At 46.7% G+C, this 14599-nt stretch overlaps 1 pseudogene; it reads left to right on the top strand.

Annotated features, from left to right (window-relative positions):
• The first annotated feature begins 1400 nt into the window (after nt 1–1400).
• On the top strand, nt 1401–1852 carry LOC103283771 (60S ribosomal protein L32-like; annotated as a pseudogene).
• The last annotated feature ends 12747 nt before the right edge of the window (nt 1853–14599 follow it).

Consider the following 14599-nt stretch of genomic DNA (forward strand, 5'->3'; position numbering starts at 1 on the left):
CTCCCCTGCAAGCTCAGCCTTCAGCCTTGATTTCCATTAGTTCAGGATGGAGGAGAAAGGGCACATTCTGGAAGTTCCCAGGGTGCTGCATTGTGACTTAGTGAAAATAAAAGGGCTTAATTACTTTGGGCTAAAGTACACAGGCATTTGACATTTTGAAAAATGATTTTATGACATTTCTTTGATAGGTCTGGACCAAAGGCAGCTGCTTATACTTTAGGGAGGTGACAGAAAGGAGAAGGAGAGCAAGCAAGCAAGTGAGGAACCTCAGTATTTTAATCATACTCCCTTATATTTACAGAGTGCTTTATACTTTGCAAAGCAGCTTTGCACTCATCTCTAAATTACTTGATATTTACAATCACTCAGCAAAAGAGGGCAGGGGGTGAAAAAATTGTGCCATTTACTAACTGAATGCACCCTGGCAAATTAACTTTTCTGACCTCAGTTTTCTGTTCTTTGAAATGGGGATGTTTCCTGCTATGAAGGCTTGTGGTGACAATTAAAATGAAATGCAAATGATAAACAAAGACCCTGGCATAGCTAATAACGCAGAGCAGATGGTCACTAGCTGAGAATTTCCATATGGTCCCATTATATAGATGGGAAAACCGAGGAGAGAGAAATAATGTGAGTGCATATAGTGAAAGGAACCAGTATCTGGGTGATGCCTGGCCCAGGAATTTTTCTCATATAGACTCTCAGAAAAGGCTAAGCCACAAAATAAAACAAATTCTGCTTGTCATGTTCCCCCCTAAATTTCATACTGGGAGTAGGATCTGAAATGGATTTGTGGGGCTCCTAAGAAGCAGGATGAGAGGCAAATGGGAGAAGAGAAACCCACTGTGGAAGGCAATAGCCAAGCAGATGGATGTGGGGAGAAGGAAGCTCATGGTGAGTCTGGCTTCTGCCAGTGTGTCTTCTCTGCCAAGCTTCCAGTGGAACAACTGGCAGAGCACACCGAACAAAAACCATCCAGAGCTAGAAGAAGTTCCAGCACAGGCTGGGAGGACCTGCCAAGCAATGCATTGCCAAATCAAGGCCGGAAATGATCTTGACAGATTGAATGAAGTGAATAAGATGAAATCCAAAAGAACTAAACCCAAGGTCATGCATTGGGTTCCAATACCCTATAGTGCAAAATATTGAATAAGATAAACTAACTTGAAAGCAGAAAATGCTTTCTACTTCCCTTCTGAAGTGGCAGCCAATCAAAAGGCAGCTTGATGTAGGCTCTCTCATTACATCTCACAACAACAGATGAAAATCTAAAACTCAGAAAAGCTAAGAGTACCAGATCAGGAGTTGGGAATCCCTACTCTGTCCCACTCTATATAAGCTGTGAATCACTCGACTTCTCTGGGCCTCAGTTTTCTTTCTTGGAAAATTAGTGGGTTGGTCTCTTCCTTGGCACGGCCTATGGAGGTGGCAGCCATCTCCGACTCAGCACCATGGCTGCCCTCAGACACCTAGTGAAACCCAAGATTGTCAAAAAGAAGACCAAGAAGTTCATCTGGCACCAATCAGACCTCTATGTCAAAATTAAGTGGAATTGGAGGAAACCCAGAGGCATTGACAACAGAGTGTACAGAAGATTCAATGGCCAGATCTTGATGCCCAACATTGGTTATTGGAACAAAAAAACCACCCACAATACACATGCTGCCCAGTAGCGTTCAGAAGTTCCTGATCCACAGTGTCAAGGAGCTAGAAGTGCAATAAATCTCACTGTGCTGAGATTGCTCACAATGTCTCCCCGAAGAACCGCAAAGACATTGTGGAAAGAGCATCTCAGCTGGCTATCAGAGTCACCGATCTCAAGGCCTGGCTGCACAGTGAAGAAAATGAATAGATGGATTGTGTGCACTTTGTATTTGTGTTAATAAAACCATAGAATTCTGCCTTGTGGCAAGAAAAAAGGAAGGAAGGAAGGAAGGAAGGAAGGAAGGAAGGAAGGAAGGAAGGAAGGAAGGAAGAAAAGAAACTGGTGGATTGAACTACTAGATAATTCTTTGGTTTATTTTAACCTTAACATATCTCGTTTTAGCCGAGTCAAGAAGACTTTATCATTTTAGTTGACTGTAAGTTCAATAAGGGCAAATAGTAATGAATGCAGACTTAGGGTATATAGGACTACAGTGGTCGTTTAAGACAAGGCAATAGTCCAGCTGACCTCAATTTCTGAGAAGACCTCTTCATAGTAGTCATTTAGGGGATAGGGCATATTTTGAGGGGTTTATAGGAATACTAGGGTCTGTCCAGAGAAAGCTCTTCCGTACTGTGACAGATCGTATTTGAATTTGGAAATGCCGAGAAACTGGAAATATTTACTCTCAAGAAGAAAATCCTGAAAAGAAACATAATAGCTATAATTCCAATATCTGACAGGCTACAGCTCAAAAGATGAATCAGGATTATCCTGAGCTCTAATTTCTGGCAGACACAGTGGGTTAACTTAAGCCAAACATATGAATCTGCCACAGCGGAGCCAGGAGCCCCATTATGCAGCGAGGAGAGGCTATTGCCAGCACCCAGGGACCAGCTTGGGGAAGGCATAAGCTGAAACCTGATGCATTCCAAGATCTCTTCTACTAGTAATTCTGAGACCTGATGGTTCAAATCAAGGAAGGAGCATAAGGGACTGAAGATAAATGAGAGGAGCAGGGTAAAGGGAGGTAAAGGGGAGAGCGGGCCTGGCTGCAGGTAGTGATATTAGACCAATTAGCAAGTGAGCAAGAGGCGACATGGCCAGAGGACTGTCCCATACAACCTGAATGAGGGGCAACTGATTAGGGTGGGAGGGATGGGTCAGCAGAGATCAGTGGCTTCCAGTTTCTGTTGGTTTTGCTAGATTGTTGGACCCCAGAGAGCAGGGATCTTGTTTAGATCTTTCTGCTTCCCCATCAGTTAGCTCCTGGCACCACTTCAGACACACCACTGGTGCTCAATAAACATCTTGTCAAGTGCTTGCACGAATGGACAAAGGAACAGCTGGGGTTCAATAAACAATTCTTGACTCAATTAATTAATAAATTAATGGAAAATTGACTCACACTTTCATTCTGATTTCAGGAGGGTGAACCTATGAGAAAGGAAGCTCACAGCGGAGACAGAGATGGAGGTGATAAAAACTAAGGAAGCAAGAAACATGTTGCAGGAAAGAAAAGAGAGAAATGAGAAGGAAAAACAAAATGCAAATAAAGATCAGTGACAGAGGACCATCAATACTGGCTTCCAGGAATGACCATCCATCCATCCATCCATCCATCCATCCATCCATCCATCCATGAATTCATTCCATTATTCATTTTTTTCATTCCTTTGACCAGCCTTTTTCAAGGGCCTACTATCATTCCAGCTTGTTCTAGGGACTGCCTAAGACACCATGAGGCATAAAATCCAGCTGCTACTTCTAATGCCTATACCAGAGGCTCATTAAAAAACTCAATATAAACAGATATAGATATAGATAGATATAGATATAGATATAGATATATAGATAGATATATAATATATAGATATAGAATGCATGAGGTCTCAGCATCAGACACCAACCCTATAGTTTCCTAGGCCACCAGGGGCTGAATTGAAGGGGAGCTCTAGGAATACTATTTTAAAAAAATTTCTCTGGCTGCCTCTTATTCATTCTGTGGCACCTCAAATTCTCCCCTTATAGTTCTGAGAGTTCCCAGTGGGTGATACACTATTTATCGAGGCCTCAGGGAACCTGACAGCAGCCTTCTCACCTGCTCTGCCTTGCTGAGCTCAAGTTTTCAGCCATTGTCTGTGGCATGTGCAGTAGCCACAGAGGGTGCCTGCCAAAGCCTGGTACACTGGGCACCCCCAAGGACCCTGCTGCTGCTGGTGTTCTCCAGGACTTGTGCTGAAGCCGCTCATGTCCAACATCTGCCCACGCCCCATACCTGCCCAAGCCCCAAACCTGGCATAGGTATCCAGAGAGATACTCTCCCTCTTCCCACTGAGGCAGAAGTTGCTGGTCCTAAAGCAGTAGCTATCTTAGACCATTGGCAACTACCACCATCATTGTGAAGGTAATCTTTTATATATTTTTTGTAGCTCGTCCATCAATAAGGGTTCAGACATCAATCCAATGGGGCTGGGCAAGGTCATTCTGAGTCACAAAATCCATTTTCTTACTCCCACACCATAGGCCATTGCCCTTAATTCTAACTCTGTGACTCCCTTCTCCTCTCAGAATAAATTCTTTCCCAGGGGATCCTGGGAAATAGACCTCTACTGTTGGCCTCCCCACAGTCCACCAAACTAGAATGGTCCCACTCTCAAGAGACCAAATGAGTTATAGAGAAAGTTGTCTAGGTCCTAAATGGTGTGCAGCCTGGAACACTGGGTTGAAGATTCTGGGGCCTTATTTAAGCTTAGCAGGACAGAGCACAGTGCAGTGATTAATTATGGATTAATTCACATGCATTGGAAGCATAGGGACACCACATGTGCCACATCTACACCCTCCCTGACCCAGGTCACTGTTTGCCTTAGAAGAAGAATAAGTGGGTAGGAAGGGAAGGGGCTGAAGATTTGCTTATACAAATATTTAATAGTGGCTCTCTCATTATATCTCACAACAACAGATGAAAATCTAAAACTCAGAAAAGCTAAGTGATTTACTTAAAAACAGACAGCTCTAAATGGCAGAGTCAGGACCCACACCCAGGTTTACCAGACTCCAGAAGCCATGCTTGATCCACCATCCCACGTGGTCTCCTAGTGCGTAGGCTGAAATGGGACAGACCACAGGATCACTGCGGGAGGTGATAAGGACTTGGGTCTTATCCTAGATAGAGTTTTATTCAAGCACCACACATAAGCAGGCATTTCAGTAACTTACCCTGGCAATGATGGCTGATAATGATAAAGACTGTGGGGATGTTGCCCAGGTCCCCTTCCTCAGAAAGGGTTGGACTTCACAGCAGTGGAGAAAGGGTTGGTTGCCCCCAAAGGTATTTTTTATATGTGATAGAGTTCAGACTGACTCCTGATCATTTCAAAATGCACATATTCATCAGCATTCTCCAAGCCCCACAGGAGACTCGGCCAGGAGATTCACCCAGATGCTTTTCTGAAATGCAGACTCTGTCTTTGTTCTCCTCGCTGACACCAGCCGCAGAGGGCTTGGTCACCTTTGCTTCCAGCTGCCCCTGACCGTCAAGGGCTGGATTGTGTGCCTACAGCTTTCCCGTGGCATTTTCCAGTTTAATAAAATATGACACACATATGCTTCGGTTCCACGTTTATGTACATCCAATTGTAGGCGCTCCGATTAAGGAGCGTTAAGTTTCCAGGAGAGGCGGTAGAGTCCGCTCCTATGTCTGCCCAACTCCATGGCACACCCCTAGCAATCCCCCCTTCCCTTGTTCCACATTCCTCTCAGTGCAGGAAGTGGAGTCCCAACCAGGTTGGCTACTTTCTTGGATCAGCAATGGATCATCGCTGATGTACTGAGCCCTGAGCCCGGTGCTGACCACTGTGGGGAAGTCAAGAAAAGATGGCATTCACAGGCCTGGTATATTGGGCCTGCTCTGATCATGTTCTCTGGGGTTTGTGCTGAAACCACTTATGTCCAAGGCCTGCTTATGCCCCACCTAGGTTCTCTGCTGACCTCTAAGAGATGAGGAGACCACCCAGGCATAGCCATACCCTGTAGCATTGTCAGGGGAAAGAGAGAGGGGGTGGGGGTGGGGGTGGGGAGAGAAATTGAAAAGTCAGAGGTAAATGTGGACCTGCATTTTCAGGGAAGACTTCATGAAAGGTGTCAGGGGAGGGAGTACTTTGGTAAGTCCCTGAAGTGGACTCTGCCCTACTGTCCAGGGCTTCTGACACCTGCGAGCAGGGCAGAGGGCCAGTGAGCTGCTTTGGATCCTGACCTAATGAATCCTCATGCAATGAAATGGAAGTGCCAACTCAAAAATCAAAAGTGATGAGAAGTATGAAACCAAGGCTCAGTGTTTTTTTGTCTGCAAAGGCCATTTGGCCGACTGGCTGGTCTGCAGGCTGGGTGCTGCCAGCACGGAAAGGCCATGGCCGGAGTGAGTTGAGGCTGGCAGATGACAGCCACCCAGGGCCTGGGGACAGGAGCATCTCTGCTCACCATCTGCCACGCTCCTTCCCCCTCCTCAGTCAGATGGGGAAGAGCCTTGCCTTTTGGCTAGGAACCACAGGGTGCCACCTCCTCCCCAGCTTCACACCAAGAAGCAGGAAAGCAATGACAGATGCTCACTGAAGGCTCTGGGGGTGGGGTGAGGTGGGAGGGCAGAGCTTGGATGAAAGCCACAAGTCTGTGCCTGCTAGGAGAGGGGCAGCTGGGGCAGGAGCGGAGCAGCCAGCCTGGACCCAGGAAGCCAATGGGAAGAGGCCCTGGGGCAGTACAGGAATCCTAGAGCCTCAGCAGAAAGGAGCTTTAACAATGCTGTACTTCAATCCCTGCTCCCATTTTACAGGTGAGGGGACCGAGACCGAACAACACGTGCTTGTAAGCAGCACAGTGGGATCTACAAGCTATGTGTTCTGATTCTCAGCCCAGGCCTCTTTCCACCAACAAATGCATGTCTTACACAGAAGGCTTTTGTCCATGGGGCATGTGTCAATCGGTAAAAATGGATGGAATAGCAGTCCCTATGTCAGGGGTTGTTTTGAAAGTTAAATGAATAACTACAGAATAAGCTTTCCCAGAAGTGGGTTTCATCACTCGGGCCACCCTGTTGCTCCTCTTTGTTGGTTCAGACTGACTAATTGATTTTTTCATGGATGAAAGAGTGCTCTGACTGGTCATTGATCGACTCAGCATAAAGACCTCTGCCTTTGTATCCGCCAAGAGAAAGGGGATGATATGTGGCTGACTATACATACCCATCCTCCACCTATATCATCCTCTTCCTATAGCCTCCATCTTCTTTTCATATGTATAAGACCTTGTCCTGCAGACAAGCTCAGAAACAAACAAATAAAACAAAACAGACACCTTCCAATGCCTTCCCCTGCGTTCCCAAGACCAGGGAGAGTGAGGGCAGGTGGCCCGGAAAGCCATCTCAGGGGCCTGCCCTCTGTGCCCTTGGCCTCAAGAGCTGCAGGAGACAACACCAATTGCCTGGTGGGTGCCTCCACCTCAATGCCACAGGTCCCAACCTGAAAGCATCGTCTTCCACACATACAGGCTCCCTTTCTTGATTATATTGATAGCGACAGGATCACATAGTGAATAAGAATTCAGGGTATGGGAGTCAGGATACTGGGTTCACGTTTCAGCTCTACCATTTACTTGTAGGTGACATTGGGCTGGTTACTTAGTATCTCTATATCTCAGTTTCCCTGACTGTAAAACGGGGAAAAATGATACCTGCCTTAGGGGATTGTTGGGAGAATTCACCAGTTAATATGCTATGTATACCTCTTAAGCACCACCAGACAGGTGTGAGCTCCCAGTATTAGCATTCCGTGCCCACAGACACCACCCTTACTTTTCCTAAGCCCACAGTGCAGGGCAGGCATGGCTCCGGTCAGGCTGGGCCAGGACTCTGTGCCCCACACATGCTTTATGCTTCCAACTTTGCCTTCGCTTATGCCAGGGCCTCCACCTTCCTCTCCACCCCATTTCCCTCCGGCCCCGGTTGACCTCTGCTGAGAATGGGCGCAGCAACTCCGCCTTTCTCAGGGCCACCTTCTGGTTTTTGTAATGAGGAAGAACTTGCTTTTCAAAACATTTTCCCCCCCAGAACCCTGGAATTTAACTGTCGACCATTGAGTCAGCTCTCCTAATCGGGTCAGTCAATGCAGACAGGCCCTCTTCCTCTTTCCTACACTTAATGTTTAAAGTCGCTAGTCAGCTTTCAAGAATCACTCACTATTTAAAGTGAATGACGAGCCTGGCTTGTGTGGCTCAGTGGCTCAGCATCAACCCAGGAACCAAGAGGTTGTCAGTTCGATTCCCAGTTAGGGCACATGCCTGGGTTGTGAGCTTGATTCCCAGGAGGGGTGTGTATAGGAGGCAGCTGGTCAATATTTCTATCTTTCTATCTTTCTCCCTTCCCCTCTCTCTAAAAATCAATAAAAACATTTTTTTTTTAAGTGAATGACAACATTTTCTCCCTAGCAAAGGCCCAAGGCACCGGTCAAGCATCTCAGTTTGGTGGATTTTCCAGGATACATTGAGAATTGTTCGATAAAGACAGACCTATTGGTCAGTTGCTCAGCTGGGTGACTGACAGCCCTTCCAATGAGCTGGGCACAAGGCCCTGGGGCCAGCTCACAGGTGCCAGGCCTACCGCACCCAGAGAACGTGAATCTCAACTTCTTTGAGCCCTCCGCCCTAGTTTCTTGGATCTGCCTTCAGTTTCCCCTCTTCCTGGGCACACTTAAACCCAAACTGGCTCCTGCAAAGAACCCGCTGGGGTCCTGCTTCCTCAGGGCTGGAAAACCAGCTCTCACGAGTGCTGGTGAAGCCTTGATGGATTCTGCTTGGCAGGGGGACAGTGGCCCAGTTCCCCAATCGATACTGCTCAGTGGAGGCCTTTTCAGAACAGCCAAAGGAAAAATAGAAAGCGTTGTTTGCTTAGTAAATGAATCTTTGCTGGATGGGGACTGTATTTCCTTCTCCTTCTCTTAGTTACCTGTCAGTTACTCTAGCTTCTCTTTCCTCCCCCCACCTTCCCTTTCTTCTCTCTCAACACAGTAAAGGTATTGTATGTTCTACAGCAACAAAATAATTTTTGGAAGATGTAGAAAATAAATAAGTGAATACATGGATGGATGGATGGATGGATGGATGAGTGGGTCACAGCAAACCGTGGTGCTTGAGCTGGTCTGCCCCCTTTCTGAAGGACTCTTTCTTCACCTGGTTTCCTAAGGTCACTAGGACACGGACAAATTGAAGGTTGACCACGCTTTCCTGACACTGCCCCTTTCTTTAAATTGGGAGTCTCCTCGTTCACAACTTGGGGGTTGGGTTTGACGGGGCATTGTATCCTTCCTGGGTGATTTATTTGTAATCTAGCAGTGCGGTCACCAGGGACCAGGTCAGTTTTGCCCCTTTGCAGCCTGATATCCAAACAAAATGGGTTCATCTCTTTTAACCTTATTGGATCTGAAATCAACTCACAAAGGAGTTAGACATAAAACTACATGGAGGCCTAAGAGTATTTTAAAAACAACATATAAACAAGGCTCCCTTGTCAATGTCTCAGCTCTCCATGGAGGAAACGAGGGGTGGTGTGAAAGCATGAATAAGGATCATTTTTAGCTGGGCTTTGACTGAGGAAAACAAATTTGAGAGGCCCCATGCTGAGAAGTATGATTATAAAAATCCCCATCTCTCTGGTGTCCCAGCAACTAATGTGCTGGGCGTGGCAGGTACATTACCGTGCATCGCCACAGCCAAGGGTAACACTAAAATATGTAACAACCAGGAAGGCTCGGACACCAATCTGTCGGAACTGAGTCTGGCCACAGCTCTGGAACCGGGCCTGCAATCTCCTGCTGGGTCCGACAGAGATGGATGTCTGGGGATTCCACAGGGGGTGGCTAGAGTGTTTGGAGGTGAGGGAAATCCAGGGGCTCGGGGCAGTGGCTTTTCACCTACCGCTATGGGTGCATTTGAGCATCCTAACAACTGGAACACTTCCACTGATGCGTACTAGCTGAGTAACAGCCTTGCCAGGGAGGTGCTGATATCCCCATTTTATAAATCAGGGTGCCAAAGCTCAAAGAGTGAGCAGATTTCCTGAGGGAGGGACCATGGCTAGTAAGTGAACCAGTTTGTTGGGAAGGAAAGGATGTCAGAGTTGCTGGGAGGATGTGGGAGTGTCGGGCCACAGCTTTGGAGGGAGTAAAGGATTTCAGCTGGGAAATCTCCCCTGACAAGTTTCATCCGAGGAGCTTAGAGAAAAGCAGCCACTCATCAGATAGCTTACAAGGGGGATCTGAGAGCAGCTTCTTCCTCCCTAGGGAGCCCTGAGTCTCTGTTAAATACGATGAAAACTCATCAGCCCTGCCCAGCCGGGCGGCCTCCCTCCCGGCGAGGGACCGGCCGCATCACAGCCGCCCGGCTTGGCAGCCGTGTGCAGGGAGCAGAGTGGAATGGGATGTCCAGATACGGCCGGGCGGAGAGCCATGGAGCAGAGCACTTCGACGTGGCGGCAGGGAAGGCCTGGCAATCAGACAGAATGGCGCGTATTTAAGAAACTGCTTGGCATGTGGAGCATTACCCGGTGTAAGAGGTCAGCTGGGAGTCCTTTCACCGGGTTTCAAACCATGCCTGCGTCCACCCCTGCTGCAGCCACAGCACCTCTTTCATTTGGTTTATACAATTAGGGCGCTGATTCCAATGGCACGAAATGGTTCCACTGCTAAATTTTTTTTTTTTTAAATATATTTTATTGATTTTTTACAGAGAGGAAGGGAGAGGGACAGAGAGTTAGAAACATCAATGAGAGAGAAACATCGATCAGCTGCCTCCTGCACGCCCCCCACTGGGGATGTGCCCGCAACCAAGGTACATGCCCTTGACCGGAATCGAACCTGGGACCCTTCAGTCCGCAGGCCGATGCTCTATCCACTGAGCCAAACCGGTTTTGGCAACTAAATTTTTTTTTTAAGTTGGTAAACCACTGACCTCACTCACCCGCCACATTTTACAGATGAGGAAACTGAGGCACGGAGTTGGCGTGCCTGGCTGCCAGTGGGACTGTTCAATACTCTGTCCACTTGGCCTCCCACCTCCTTACAATGTGCCCAGCACTCTGCTAGGAAGAGGGGTGAGGAAGAAAAGGAAAAGAATGCTTGTCCTCACAGCGGTGGGCAAACTTCATGGGGGAGTAAGTATCAAAATACCCAGGCTGCCATCCCTGGATGAATTGAGTTTGGAGCGCTCAGGGAGAGAGGAGTCAGTTGCTCTGTAATGTTGGTGATGAGGGGCTGACTTGAGCGGGGCCCTGAAGAGTGGGACTTGGAGGAGCAAAGGAGCAGGGGACGCACTGGTGGTGGGGGGTGGGGGGCACTCTATGAGAAAAGGGTTTGGTGGGGGTTGGGGGAGTGGAAAGACTCAAGACTCGAGGACACCTGGGACATCAGCATTGCCTCTATGCCGATAAGTTGCTGTCCCAGAGCACAGTTGTTCTTCAACCACATAACAGAGTTAGGTCTGAGCAGTGGCTCCCAAACTCTACTGGCCATCAGAGTCATTTGGAAGCTTTTTAATAACACAGGGTCCTGGTTCTGCCAGTTCTGAGGTAGGTGGGTCAGGTACTCTGAAGTTCTGCAACTTTATGGTGCTTCTACCGGCATTAAGATCTGCCCTCACAAAATGCAGAAAGTAAGCCATCCTCCATCTCCTACAGAGAGCAGGTCCTTGGCAGACGTGTGACTGCCCAGAGCCTCCAGGAGCAAGAGTTGCATTGTTACAGAATTTACCAGGTGACCGAAAAAATACGCAGGAGTACTGGAAGCACAGGAAAAACCCACTTATTTCCAGACATTTCACATGTACCGGTACAGAACTCAGGGGAGACTGTTTCTCTCAAATCCTGAGTCAACCAATATGGAGGAAGCTTTCCCTTTAGATTCCTTTGGTTTCTTTGTCCCCAAAATATGGGTTATACTTCTGGAGCTTTCGCGGGCTTTGCAAAAAGCCCCATGTGCTGGGGCCTTGAGACCACAACTAAAGGCCTGGCCTGGCGCCAGCGCTGATAACTCCGTCTGGGGATGGTTTATGGCCTCTCTAAAATGGGAGTCGTATTTTGGGTAAACAGTTCTTGCAGGACCAGATAATTAAAGGGGCAGTGACTAGACTACAGGCTAACAAGAATGTGCATTAGGTTAATGGCACAGATTCAGATTGCTATCCCCCTAAAATTGTCTCATTTTCCCCATCAGCATCTTCCAAGGAAGGAATTGGGTTTTGTCTTCCGATCCCTCCATGGTCTGCAAATCCCCAGGCACATGTGTCCTTAAAGGATAATGCTGCTTTTGCTCATGCTGGTGTTTATCCAAAATCAGGATGACTCTTGTTGGATGCTGTCCATGCCTGGGGCTTCTCCTTGATTCCAACTATTCCTTCTCACTGAAAAAACCCCACAGACCCTCGATTTTATCCCATCTTCATGGTGTGTACGTACCCTTAAGAGCTGGCTGGTACTTTAGGCTCAGCACCAGGACATATATGGTTTCAAATCGAAAGTTATTTTTATTGGATATTTAATCTAAGCTCATTGGGAGAAAATTACAAATTTTATATTAGAAAAAAGAAAAGAGAGAACTCACCCCAAAATTTCATTTTAATGATATCTACAATTAAGATTCTGAGATGTAGTTTTCCAAACTTTTTCTGTCTGAATGAAATTCTACCATCTTCCTTCCTTCCTTCCTTCCTTCCTTCCTTCCTTCCTTCCTTCCTTCCTTCCTTTACTCCTTCCCTCCCTCCTTCCTTCTCTCTCTCTCTCTCTCTCTCTCTCTCTCTCTCTCTTTCTCTCTCTTTCTCTCTCTCTCTCTTTTTCTTCCTTTCCTCACCCGAGGATATTTTCCCCATTGATCTTTAGGAAGAGTGAAAGGGAGAAGGAGAGACAGAGAGAAACATCGATGTGAGAGAGACAAATGGATTGGTTGCCTCCTGCATGCACCCCGACCAGGGCCAGGGATCGAACCTGCAACCGAGGTACGTGCCCTTGACTGGAGTCGAACCTAGAATCCTGCAGTCTGCGGGCAGGTGCTATATCCATGGAGGCAAACCTGCTAGGGCCTACCATATTTCTTTATTAAATTCACTTTCCCACACATCTCGTCTCATATTTCTTCTATTCTGAGAGAACTGAAGCCCTTAGATGGCAACTCTCTTATCTTTTCACCATCAAGCCTATGAACTTACCTCTACAGTCCAAACCTCAGTTCTTGAACATTTCCCATCTCAAACATTTTGGTTCTTGACCAAGTTGTTCACAATAAAAATGTCTCGGTTGTCTACCAAAAATTCAGTTTTTGACCTGACAACCCTTTCATGCTGATACCTCAGCATGACAAAAAGCGTCTCTCGGGCAACAAACAAAGAAGAGAATGCTTTTGTTGCTGGAGAAATTGAGGATTAGCACAATTTTAAAACATTCAGAGTTCTAATGTTGCTAAGGGTGTGAAAGTGCTCACAAAACAACTATCACAGGCAATTGAATATGTAGAAAAACTGTTGTTGATTGGATAAAGGAAAAGCAATTAGCTGGTGATAGCCTTTCCAAGGCAGTGATATATGGAAAATTTGTTTAAGGCTAATAGGAAGTGGTTCCATAAATTTAAGAAAAGAAGTGTTTATTTATAAATTAAACAGTACATTAGACATGTACTTTCTATAAGCAAGGTTAAAACAGAATTATTTGGGGGTTTGAAACATACTAATTTAATTTACATGATTTCTAATGGGAAAACAATGATTCAGTTTTTTAACAAATTGGTTTTCAAACAGTTTGAGAAATGAGGTTCCACTGTATTTGTACACACACTCTCGCCTGCTGTTGCAATGGAAGTGGACTTGCTGATGTCAAAAACCAACCCTTCCATCTGCCAGGGCTCCTCCCCATTACTCTACTCTGGCTGTTACCCCAGCTCTCTTTTCCTCTAAATATCTCATTCTCTGGATCATTCCCAAACTTGCTCTAATATCGCCTCTCCTTAAAATTCTGTGCCTTGACCACTGTCTTAGTTTCCTATGGCTACTGTAACAAAGTCCCACACACCGGGTGGCTTAAGAGAACAGAAATGTATTGTCTCACAGTTCTGGAGACCAGAAATGCAAAATCAAGGTGTTGGCAGGGCCACGCACCCTTCAAAACCTGTAGGGGAGAATGCCTTCTTGTCTCTTCCTACCTTCTGGTGGTAGCTGTCAATCTTGTGTTTCTCAGCTTGCAACTGCCTCTCTCCAATTTCTACCTCTGTCCTCACATGGCATTCTCCCTGTGTGTCTCCAAGTCTCTTCTCCTGTGTTATAAGGACACCAATCATTTTGGATTAAGGGCCCACCCTACTCCAGTATGACCTCATCTTAATTACATCTACAAAGACTCTACTTTTGATTAAGGTCTCAGTCACAGGTACCAGAGGTTAGGACTTCAACATATCTTCTGGGGTGGGGAGGGAGGGCACAATCAACCCACAAACCACCACTTCCCTCTGTATCTACGCCATCTCTGTTTCCCTCCCCCATCAAAATGGCTTGCATTTCACTGTCTCTGCCTCTGCACCTTCCATTCTCACTCTTCATCCCTCCATAATCCCACTTGTCCCACTTCGTCACAGGATTACTGGTGTAGTCATCCAAGCCACCATCACTAGACTACTCCTACTAATTCCTAGCTGGTCTCTCTGACTTCACTTTTGCCCCTGAATGCATTCTCTTCCCTGATCCAGAGGGATCTTTTAAAAAAGAAATCAGAGCACGTCATTGCTTAAAATCCACCAAAGGCTTTCTATCACACTTAGAATAAAATCTAAACTCCTTAGGTGGCCTGCAAGGTTCTTCTTCACCTGACCTGCCTACTTCTCTGACAGCATCTCCCCTATGCTCCCCTTTGCTCACGGATCACTGTTTATG

The sequence above is a fragment of the Eptesicus fuscus genome, chromosome 5, assembly GCF_027574615.1.
Source record: "Eptesicus fuscus isolate TK198812 chromosome 5, DD_ASM_mEF_20220401, whole genome shotgun sequence".
In the NCBI taxonomy this organism is placed as follows: Eukaryota; Metazoa; Chordata; class Mammalia; order Chiroptera; family Vespertilionidae; genus Eptesicus; species Eptesicus fuscus.